Raw genomic sequence first — 11,925 nt, forward strand, 5'->3', positions numbered from 1 at the left:
CAAAATGCCATTTGGCACATTCTCAGGTCTTTACTATACGAACAAAAAACAGGTAATACTTGATTTGATTTGAAATCTATAAACTCAGCCTGTCATACAAATCCGATCCTCAAAACTTATAAATAGTCTCAAGGGTACAATGACAAAAGCTTTTGTTTCTTTCTCCTCCTTTATTGTTAAGGACAAATGTCATGTTCAATGAATCAATGGCGATAATCCAAAACCAAAACGATTTACTATATGGTATAACAAATTATTCATGGCATCAAATTAATCAAAGAGCATTTATGTTAGTGGAGTCGGCGATAATATATTGCCACTTGTGTACAAATTCTACTCGCACAATTGAGAAACGTACAATACTGGAAGGTAGGGTGTCCAGAACTGAACTGGAACTAATTAAGACCACAGAGTTCTTGTTCCGATTCCATCATCTAGAAGTCGATCAAGTAGTAATAAGACATAAATAGAACCACATATGTCATCGTATAGGGCCTTGTGCGAAATCACAGCCACGAGGTACTATGAGGGTGACGGTTGGAAATAGGTCAAGGGTCTTTGTTGAAAATAAGGAATATCTTCGTGGAATATTGCAACAATATTCTTGATTCCTGACTAAAGGTGGCTAATAATATTCCAAAACATGTGGCTGGTGACGAAGTGTAAGCTGAGGCCGCTGAGCTGTTTGGAATTATGCCAATCAAGAAGAACAAAAATGTAATAATTATGATTGTTTCATGATTTAAATGATTATACCCATACATTCCTATATAATAAAACGCGGAAAACACGTTGCTCGATTCTTCTTTTATGTAAAAACCTAAAAAGTCTTCCTGAGTCACGAAAAACCGTGTCCACCACACTCTGTGTTATTTTTCCAGACTCATTTTCAAAAAAGTTATTATGTACACAATTAAGTTTCGAATTTTTAATAAAGCCCAGATTAGTTGATCAGAAGACTGTAGAAACTACATAATCCTCTTCAAAACATGCACATCATCTAAAATGAAAATGAAAATAAAATAGGCATATGTGCTGAATAAACTACGTATACATTCCAGTCCAAACATTCCAAATAATTTACCACTATAACCCAAGTGAATGAGCATGGATCACGATCTAAAACATGGTTTAATCCTAGGTACAAAAGCAGTTTCTAACTTGCCACCGCATAATTTTTAACAGGATAGGAACATAAAAACGCAGGGCATACAAATTGTTTTGCGCTTAGAAAGTATGGCTATAAGATGTGGGACCCCATCAGGATCTCTGGCCACAAATCACGCCTTGCAGATCTCTGGCTATAAGATGCTTACTTCAAGTCTTCACCGCCATATTAAGGCTACTCTGCTGTCCATTGTAAGGCCAACTGCATTCTTCTATATATCCGAGTGCCAAGTCTTCAGCCCTTTTTTTATAGCTATCAGCTCCATTTTCAACTATTAGGACCATGATTGAGCTATCAAGCAACACTCTGCCTGTCCATCATGATCCCTAAGTAATCAACGATACCCTGGCACTCATCCTCCTAAGACTGCCCATGAGTTTTGAGTTTTCTACTTGACCTCTCCGGAGGTGTCAATAAGCATAAAACATGTACTATCCTCTAATCCTCTTGGGAACACACCAGTTGGCATCAGTATCCTTCATCTAGTTCTTCTAAATCCTGCATCTTCACATATAGTGCACTCTACTTGTATTCATTCGTTGGTCAAAAGGTTGGAAAGCCATAATGCTCAGAGCTGCAAAGCAGTAATCAGCAGAAAGAAAATTCACCCCAACGGTTACCACACCTGGACCTGAAGCATTTAGCCTCATTCCTTCAACATTGTCATTTTCTGTAGGGTCTGACCTGTGAAAGAAAATGGCACCAAAATTTAGAACAGTGGATGATATGCAAGCATCAAGGTCAACGAATGCAAGCGAAAAAAAAAGGTGCATCAATCTACTAACAATTACAAGTCCATAAGAACAACCCAGCCTAATTCCATTTCTATAGGTCATTGAAGGCTCTCAATCTGTTTAAATTTTAAAATGATTATTAACCGACCAATGCCAACATGCATAAAGACAAATATTTTGAATTATTCAATATCAAGCCCTTACGCTGTCAGCTAAAAACAATATCGAGGCTAAGGATTGCATTTGATACCAAATATGGCATTGACAACTGCTCATTCATAGTTCCCAAATTAGATAGACACCGTGTGGATAGTTAACCTTCACCGCCAAAATAACAATGAAAAAGAGTTTAAGAGTTGGATCCGAGAACTTTCTTTCAGAGTGATTATAGCATAATATTCCTTGTGTTTTAAAAAAAATATTGAGGGCTTGAAGAAATGAAGGGTCAATGAGACTGAATCAGGTTCAAGAGATTTTGTAAAGATTTTCTTTACATGTGGTATGCACTTGATCAATTTTATTCTTTTAGAATGTATATTGATTGTCAAGCTTCTAATGTGTAGATGCTGAAACAGAATCCAGGTACACAAGAGTGTTGCTTTACTATGAAAATGAAGGGTTAATGCCATCGGATTAGGTTCAGATGATTTCGTAAAGATTTTTTCAATACATGGTGGTATGCACTTTATCAATTTTATTATTTTTAGAATGAAAATTAGCTTGTCAAGCTTCTAAAGCAACTCTAGAGCTGAAATGGAATTGGTTTACTAAATGCAAACAGTAAGCAGCTTAAAGTGTTAAATGTACCTAAAAATAAAAAATAGGAAATAGGCAAAAGTACCTTGTGTTTCATCAAGATAGGCAACCTCTTTCAAAACCCATCTGTAATTCTTACATACAATTTAGTGTTGTTTGTGCTGGAGTAGCTAGCTACACTTGAACCAGGGCACGCAGAAGATACTAATGGTCTATATAAGTGGTTGCGCCGATGGAGCACTCAACAATGGCTGAGACAGTGAGACCAAGGCTTGGTGCAGTATTCCTTGGTTGATGTGGCAAAGCAGGATTAGATTGTGTGCAGGCAGCGAAGGTTATGCCAAATGGGTCTGAAAACCTGAAATAGGCTAAATTTTTAGTGGACAATCGTGGAGCTTGACTATGCGGAGTTGCTTCGCAGAAGTAAGGCCACTGAAAACCTTGCAGTAGTGACCTGTAGTCCGAGTGAAACAAAGGATGGATTTCTCGGGGCGAAACCAGAACCTGCTGCAGAGGGAGGCTGTCCAACAAAACATTGTGGCACTTTTGTGGGATTTAGAGGGGAAGAAGAAAATTGCATTGCGGTGTTGGGTACGGGTTAAGAGGAATTCAGCGGAAAAATTCAGTGTAAGGCCAAAGTTATTAGGGGGAGCATTGGACCCGAGGAGTAGGGTATGATTAAAACTGAACTTGTGGAAGAATTCCAGGCTGCATGGCTCCTACCATTGACTGCATCACCTCCTGGTTATCCACAGCGCCAGGTATCACATAACAGGAGGAGGTATTTTGACTCTGTTCAAGCATTTTCATTGTCCTCAGAAACTGAAGTTGGAGCTGTGGAAGCCATCCTGGACACTCCTAGAGAAAACAATGTATATACCATCAGATAAGACAGAGTGAAGTTTGGTTTAAAAAAATTAATATAGTTGCTATCAAGCACAGTGAAGTCACAGATACTGGGGTGACTAGCAGCTCAATCAGGGCAACTGCAGCATCAACTTTCTCAAATATATATCAGATAATACATGGACATATATAGAGCTCTTCATAGGAACCCTGGTCATCATTTCTATCTGACAGAGTCATCTCAGCCTGGACGTGAACAGATTACTCATTACGCATCAACTTTCAGGCCCCAATATTAGACGAACAAAGTTCAATCCAGGATATAGTATTGCAGAAGAGATGAATATAAGAACTACATCGGAAGCATAACTGATTTGACATGTTTCCCATGAGGATTCAAGCTTTAAGTCTTTCATAAAATTTTCATCCACTGAATGAGAGAGGAAAAAAAAAGCAAGTACTAAACTAAAACTGCAACTTGCTTTTCCTCTGTTAAGCTTTAAGGTTACAATGATATAGTATTCTCACTTCTAAAAGCTGCTATCATCAAAATCATGGATAGTTTGGTTTAACTTCTATAATTTTTCTCAGCATCTTGGAACAAAGAAATAACAAGATAAAGAAGTTTTTCCATATATTTAATGGAACACTTAAAGGAGAATTCTTAACTCACTTGATCAATATCAAAAGACCGAGAACTAAGATGACATAGTTAAATAAAGCGCAAAGTGTACCAGTTTTGGAGTGTTCCACTAAATCTTTGTTCGTATATGACTCCCAATGTATTGACATTTGCCTCAATGGCTACAACATTCACGACCCACAGTGACTCATTGAGTCATTGGCTAGCACAAAAATTTGTCAAGATACTAACTATATTGCCCCCATGGAATGAGACACCATGAGCAATGAGCCAGGCTGAAAGCTCTAGAAGGATAAGGAAGTCTCTTTCATGCAATACTAAATCTAGAGCAACACATTCAATAGCTATTCATGAGGAGAAGGCAATATTGGAGATAACCAAAAACAAGAATTTATTATCATAATCCATTGTTGCTCTCCAAAGAGAGTTACATACTTACAACCATATATATGAACGACTCAAACAGACTTAAGACTCCTAATCAAGCTTAACTACATAGACTCAACCATAATATAATGTGAATTACTCTAATAACCTTGTACTCTCTAACAACAATCAATCAAATATGATATTCCCCTTCTGAAGGCAAATTGCACTTGTGCTTCATGAAAGTCGACCGGTACAAATGACATGCTAAGATATTTCTGAACAATATATCCATGGATTCAATACAAAGTGTGAACATGGACATTAATAAGATTATGTTCATATATTTGCAAAAGCAACCTGGATTACTGGTTAGCGAAACTCTAGTGCTCTCTGGCCGTTGGTAAATTCTAGAATGATGCCAAAGCCAAAGACATCGATTTTCTTTGAGGGCTGGCATGTGATATATACTTTAAGTTATGTGCCCACGGTGCCTTGCACAGATGTTACCGCATGAGAGTCTTGGTGAAAAACTTTGCCGATCAAAGTCTCCTCCTAGCTACCACTGCCTAACGATAGTCATCAAGTATTATTAGATACTGTCTTAACATTCATATGAATTATCTTAGGGTCACATTGCTTATGAAAGGTAAAATATATCTCTTGCAACTTCCAAAGCAATTCGCTTCCTAGTAGGCTAATCCAAGGTTCTTTAATTTCAATCTACCTCCACGATAATACACTAATCACAGCCTCAGAACTTCAGTTTCCTTCTCCAATTCCACTAAACAATGACGGCCATTAATAACTGTAATATGCGGTTTTCTACTAATCTGAATGTATTTTCTAAAATAATCTGAATTTCTCCCCAACCATGGATGTTCCTTCTCGTCTCAACAACCAGGGATCTGCTCCTAAACCTCTCCACCTTATCAGATTATCCATTTCGTATCAACACCCTAGCAGCTCTTCCTACTCACTGAGTCACCACATCAGCAACACTAGAAACCGCCCTCTCTGAGACCCAGCAAACCCTAATGCTTCTTTAGAAGCCTACCAACCAGTGAGACTATCAGCAGCCGGCATACATGTTGTTGCTGCACCTCTTAGAATGCTTTTAGAGATAAAACAAAGAGATAAAAAATTCCATTCTGGTTTTCTTAAGTTTCCAACAACATATCAAAACTACCTACTCTCTTCTTCCCCAAAACTCCAGGTTGAACTGCTTTACCCTGTAATCTACCTATCTTAGTCATTGATCCAAGACCCATCTCATAGGGAAAATCCACTTTAATCGAAAATCCTCTGGCCCTTTCGCTCAATCTCGCCACATCAGCAATATTTTCAATTTTCGAAAGACTTCCAGTCAATTGCAAAGGCCTCTTTTGATTCATTATCAGAAGCAGTGAAGACTGAAGAACATACGGTTCAGAATTATCTAGATCAGTTCGATCCAAGAAGACGTCATGCAGTTAAACTCAAATGTTTGCTCATCAATCTTGCTCCATGCATAATTGTTCAAATTGTTTCTCAAAGGCATAAGACAAAAATGAAGAAGAAGAAGAAGAAGAAGCTAGATGTCAGTGTACGGAAATAATAATAATTATGCACTACTTACGATAACTATTACCCTCAACTATATTTGATTAGTTCAACTGATGCAAAAGACAGGGATGACACACTAAAATACATTCAAATTACAACACCCCTGCGACAATTCCAACAACACTAGTAGAAGAAGTAAACGACATAGCCAGTAATGTAGCTAAAGCTGAATGTCAACCTAGTTGCATAGAATCAGACAAATATCAAGATAAACACTGAGTAAGTGCAAAAAAGAAAACTTACCAAGCATGAAAAGACAAAATATTCACATAAGCAAACCCTTTATGGTATTTATAAGTAGATTTTCAACTTGAATACTTGGTGCTATACTGCTATTACATTACAAGATTACTCGAACCAACTTGAAACAAAGAAAATTATAGACCTCAGAGTAGCAGGATCAATACAAACATTAATAAGTCATCCCAATCCTATAAAATCCATATCATTATTATATAAGTCACTACTTGAAGGAACATTATTTATGCAGGGGGAAACAAAAACACATACACAAGAATAGAGACTAAGTTCCTAAGTTTATGCAGTCAAGAGAGAATAGAGAGTAGAAATTTTACCGCATAGTCATGAGGATTTTGAGTTTGTTTTTTCTCTCAGCCAACAGGGCAGAGTGAGTTAGCTTCCTCTTCTTCAATGCTTTCTCAACTTGTTCAATCAGTTTCAACAGTTTGCTTCCTCCCTTACGTAATCTCTTCACTTCCTTATCAACAACAACTTCTTCCAAGTTAAGTCTTCTTCTTATTTGTTTATTAGGTGAACCTTCGTTATATCTCCCTCCAATATCGTCCTCGTTAATACCATCTTCGTATATTACGAACCCCATGTTTAGTAAAATTAAGTGCTCAGTTATCGATAATACTCGCGGGCCAATATGTACACCTGTTTACCAAATGGCGTTAAAAGTAAGCCAGCTTCACTTCCGGGTAGGGGTGTAAAAACGGCCCTCAAGCCCTCGGCCCGCCCGACCCGACCCGGCCCATAGACAAAAAAAGCCCTCAATTTTAAGCCAGCATGCAATTTGAGGGCCCCGACCCTCATGTTTTGAGGGCAGGATAAGGGCCTAGATATAGTAACATGAGGGCGGCCCTCAGCCCGACCCTCTAAAGCCCTCACAAAGCCCGTATTAAGGCCCTCATTGATATTTAGATTTTCTAAACAAAATTACGATAATACCCTTGGTTATGCATATATAATGTCCATGATGGAGGTTCTCTCTCTTGTAATGAATATATTGTTAGAATATGTGAATATATTACATAGGATCTGGTATATTATATGGATATATATCTATCCCATAGAATATATTCATATATTCTATCAGATATGTTTATGAAGTGTGATAGGTTTCAAAATTTTTGTAATGAATATGTTAATCGAGTTAATGAAATCGATAAAACCAAATATGTTAATGAAGTCTAAACAAGTTGTATTCAAGAGTTTTGAATAATTGACAAGTGTTTGGCCTGACCCAAGACCCGCCCTCGGGCCGACCCACGATTTTCTAAAGGGAGGTGAGGGGCAGGGGTCAGATAATTCAAGTGTTGGCCCTCACAGGCCCGACCCTCATAGCATAAGGGGGCTGGGCCAGCCTGGCCCATTTTACACCCCTACTTCCGGGTCCAGAATGGCGGTGTAATTACAAAATCAAGTGGTGGGTCTTTGACGAGATTAAGCAGTCAACTAACTATAGTTAGGATTATTGGGTTGGGGCTTCGTTGGTGAATGTGGACACTTGACGGTTATAGCCTTATAGGGACATATTTTCTAAAAATAATTAAACAAACTCAAAATCATTAGGACATTATAAGTTTTAAATTAGGCTAATTTTTTGTAAATGTGACATCTTAACTATTCTAAACGGTCACAAATAATCAAAAAAATTAAAAAAAATTCTAAACTTACCAAATATAGTAGCAAGAATCGTGAAAATGAACGGTCCACAATTCTTAAATTGTTGACAACATTCTCTAGCCCTATGTTGTCTAAGCATCTAGGGATCCCAAATATAAACTAAAATTAAGGCCCCATTATGCCTAAAAAAGCTCATGGGAGAGCGCTTAGGCCTTCTAGGCAGCCCGTGTTAGGTACGTAATTATTATTATTATAATATATATAATAAAATCAATTTTATATACTTCTTAAAAATGCATATTAGTAATTCAATATTAGTAATTCAACCACAAAAGTTAAGTAAAATCATAGCATGTCTCATAACATCATAACTCAAACAAAATGACATAAGAGTTTCAACAAACCAAACGTGTCTCGAAAAGTCATAATCATCCAAATAAATGTACAAAAAGATAACATTATGACTTATGAACCACTCCACTAGGTCTACAATTCTTCTTCTCCATATATATCTTTCCACCACTCTCTCTCCATCAGATTCAAACTCGTACCCTTCATCTCTCTCATCCTCGCTCTCCTCATCCGACACAAAATCTTCTTGTTAATGTTACCCCCCACTAGATGACTGATAAGAGCCCAAAACTACTTTTAGACCAATTATGTGAGTAATAATTAAGAGTTAATATTGATTACGTGTTTTTATGCGTTTTAGGCTTCAAAGTCAATTATGTGCAGAAATGTGCCACTTTGATGAGATAAAGGAGCAATGGTTGGTTGCTAAGGAGTTCTGTGATTAAATGCCAAGATTCAAGAAGACAAAGCCTTTGTAAAGCCCGTTCAAAAGCTGAAAAGTCGACGGGGGCAGAAACAGTACACAAAGTTAGCAGAACTTCCGAAGGCCGTATCTTTGGACTCAGACCTCGGAATTAGGCCTACCTTATGTCAAAACGACCGGCTCGGAAAGAGCTTTCCAATGGTCTAAGCCTTTACCCAATCAGAGGAGTATAAGTGGACGAAAAGTCTATTGAAGCCAACTGCAGCTGAAGAGGCCTTTTTGGACTGAAAGAATTGGGTTTTGGGCCTGATTCTCTGGCCCAAAACATGGCTCCAAGCCCATGCACGATTTTTGAATCTGAAAGTATAAAAACAAAAGCTTAGCTCTTTGTTAATGGTAGATAGTTAGACCTAGATTAAAAATTAGATTAGTTAGCCTCCATTAATTAGTTTTAGAACTTAGTTTTTAGAATTTCAATTAGTTAATTAATTAGTTTTTCATATCTTGTTTTAGATCTAATTTCATGTTTAATTAATTACTTTAGAACAAAGTAGATTATTAATTTAGTATTTGAATCATTATTTTATTATTCATTAGATTAATAAAATAATGTTCTTGGTAATCTAGTTTCATTTTCCATTTACTTATTTAGTTCAATTCTTAGATTCAATTATTTGTCTTTATTAGATTGAATAGATTTTTGCATGAGTAGTTTCCATTTGAGTTTAAATAAGCAAACTTTCAATCTTTATATCACGTCTTGTTCGAATTTGATTGGGAATGATAGCGTGATGATTCTCAACTAAACCTCCATTAGAGGGGGTTGAGAAGCCTTGATGAAAGCTTGATTCCGATTATCGTAGAGTAATTTCCTTTCCACTCTAGAAATGATTAGTTCACCATGAGAATGGGTGTAATCGTTCACATGCTAGTTATGAATTGGAAGAAATGCCATGTGTAATTAGGGATTAGGAATAACTGCATTGTTCTCAGCGATTCGATTCAATTCGGATTACGACGATTCGTCGTTAGTGGATTAAGTTGAGCTAAGGTGGAATCAATCCCCCTCTAACTCCTTATCATAGAATCGACGTAGTATTCCCATAGTTGTTTAAAGAGTTGACTAGTTGCATCTTGTGGGTAGTTGCATCGTAGTCTAGTTATCATTTCGTAAATCTCTCATTAGACTTGGAGTAGAGTAATTAGACTAGAAAACACAGCATGTGGAAGGACTAGAAGTGGAACGAATTTGTTACTCCACTCTATTTCGATAGAATTGAGAGTAGAAATCTTTGATAAATTAGGCACGTAATAAGTTTTAGTTTACTTACGTTTTGAGTTTTATCGTTCATTTCGTAGGTAAACTTTAATCTTTTTATTGTTTATCAAATGGCGCCACTGCCATCTTAGTTTCACTTTCGCATTGTTTTCGTAGTATAAGTACTCTTCTTAAAGTCCCATTTCACCCACCCACCCTTGTTCGATTCTAATTGTGGTTGTCTTTTTCAACATTAAACTTCCTCGAAAAAAAAAAAAAAAAAAAAAAAAAAAAAGTGCACCTAAAAAGCTTGCAAAAGCGAGCTTTTTGTGCTTAAGTTCTTCGAAGTTTGGCGCGACCGCTTCAAACCGAAGCCGACCCCGCTCAAACACTGTAACTTCGAAGTTTACACCGAGCACCAAGCGCCAAAGTGAGCGCACCGCCCGAAGCTGAATTTTGCGGATTTCCACAAGTTTGATTGAACCCGATTTTTCAAGTTTTTCAGTGTTCTAACTTGTTATATACACTGAACACACGTAAACAAGATGCTATTCATAAGCGAAGCAAGGACGCAATAAGGTATTCCTTTCTTCCACACCTCGCATCTCCTGTTAGAGGTTTATACTAGTATATCAGGATTGTTTGGAGTGTTGACGTGTTTAGCTAAGTTTGGTCTTAGCCTTGTATGAGATTAAGGTTTGGTCGAACAAAAACACCGAACGTAATTATATGACAACGTCAACAAACAAGTCTATCTAGTATACCACCCACTACACCTCTAGCTACTATTTCACACACACCACTTGATATAATGCCTGAAGAAGGAGAGACTCCTCTCTCTGACTTCTACAAAGCCTTGAGCGATAGCCCCAAATCTTGCATCGTTCTAGCAGACCCAGTGGGGGATTTTCAAATCCCCCCAAACATATTTAATTTGTTACCCATTTTTCATGGTTTAGACCATGAAAAACCTTATCAGCACATGCGTAGGATTGAACAAGTCCTTACAACATTCCATCATCCTACGGTTGGTGCGGAACAAATTAAACTGAGGGTATTTCCCTTCACCTTAGCCCGATAAGGCGTCTTGGTTAACTACCCAAAGCGCTAATGCAATGGACTCGTGGGCTAAACTTGTTCATTTGTTTATGGAACATTTTTACCCACCCCTAAAGACGGATGAGATGCTTTTCAAGATTCATTTCTTTCGACAAAATCCTCATGAATCGTTTTCAGAGGCTTGGAATCGTTTCACCGATCTCCTTATAGAGTGTCCACATCATAACCTAGCGAAAGACACGTTAGTTCGTGTCTTTTTCAAAGGACTTCTACACCACCGCGTACCATAAAGAAGTCCTTGACATAATGAATGGGGGTAGTTTCTTAAGTAAAGGAGCCTCGGAGGCTTATAAATTTTTAGAGGATCAAACTAAGCAAAATAACAACCGGGGTAGTGGCGATATCCACCGCTCCGCTAGTTCTTCTAATACGATTAAGGGCGGTATGTTTGAAATTAAAACACGATCCCGAAGTTTAAAACTCTAATCGAATCACTCACTAAAAAGGTAGAGGCCATTTTACGTTCAACAAAAGCCTATCCCCGTCATGAATGTAAATTCAAATCCATGTAGTTTCATTTGGAGCCCGAAAGCATCCCCACTAACTTCCATCCGCCCCTATAGCCTATGAACAGGGCTTGTTCCATTAATAGTGAACCTAACGCCCTTGGAGACAAAATCCCAACTTCGGTTGAAGAAATAACCAACACCGCCACACCTCCGTGGTACAATAATCAATATGTTAGGCCAACGCACGGTTTATCCAAGCTCCACCACGACAAGGGCGAGGGTCGGGGTAATTATAATAATTATAACAACCAAGTGCAACCTCGACAAGGTCAAGCAC

At 37.8% G+C, this 11,925-nt stretch overlaps 2 long non-coding RNA genes and 1 other non-coding gene across 3 annotated transcripts; 1 reads left to right on the top strand and 2 right to left on the bottom strand.

The window, feature by feature from the left end:
- Positions 1 to 1,001: 1,001 nt before the first annotated feature.
- On the bottom strand, positions 1,002 to 7,007 carry LOC147497815 (uncharacterized). Its single transcript, XR_015195260.1, has 3 exons — positions 6,694 to 7,007; positions 2,744 to 3,516; positions 1,002 to 1,852 (listed from the first exon to the last, which is right to left on the bottom strand). It is a non-coding gene; the product is annotated as an uncharacterized LOC147497815 (long non-coding RNA).
- Positions 1,850 to 4,040, top strand: LOC147497816 (uncharacterized). Its single transcript, XR_015195261.1, has 2 exons — positions 1,850 to 2,401; positions 2,478 to 4,040. It is a non-coding gene; the product is annotated as an uncharacterized LOC147497816 (long non-coding RNA).
- Positions 7,008 to 11,204: 4,197 nt separating the features above from the next.
- On the bottom strand, positions 11,205 to 11,308 carry LOC147497817 (small nucleolar RNA R71). The gene has a single exon (XR_015197257.1). It is a non-coding gene; the product is annotated as a small nucleolar RNA R71 (small nucleolar RNA).
- Positions 11,309 to 11,925: the final 617 nt, after the last annotated feature.

The sequence above is a fragment of the Coptis chinensis genome, chromosome 5, assembly GCF_015680905.1.
Source record: "Coptis chinensis isolate HL-2020 chromosome 5, ASM1568090v1, whole genome shotgun sequence".
Lineage (NCBI taxonomy): Eukaryota > Viridiplantae > Streptophyta > Magnoliopsida > Ranunculales > Ranunculaceae > Coptis > Coptis chinensis.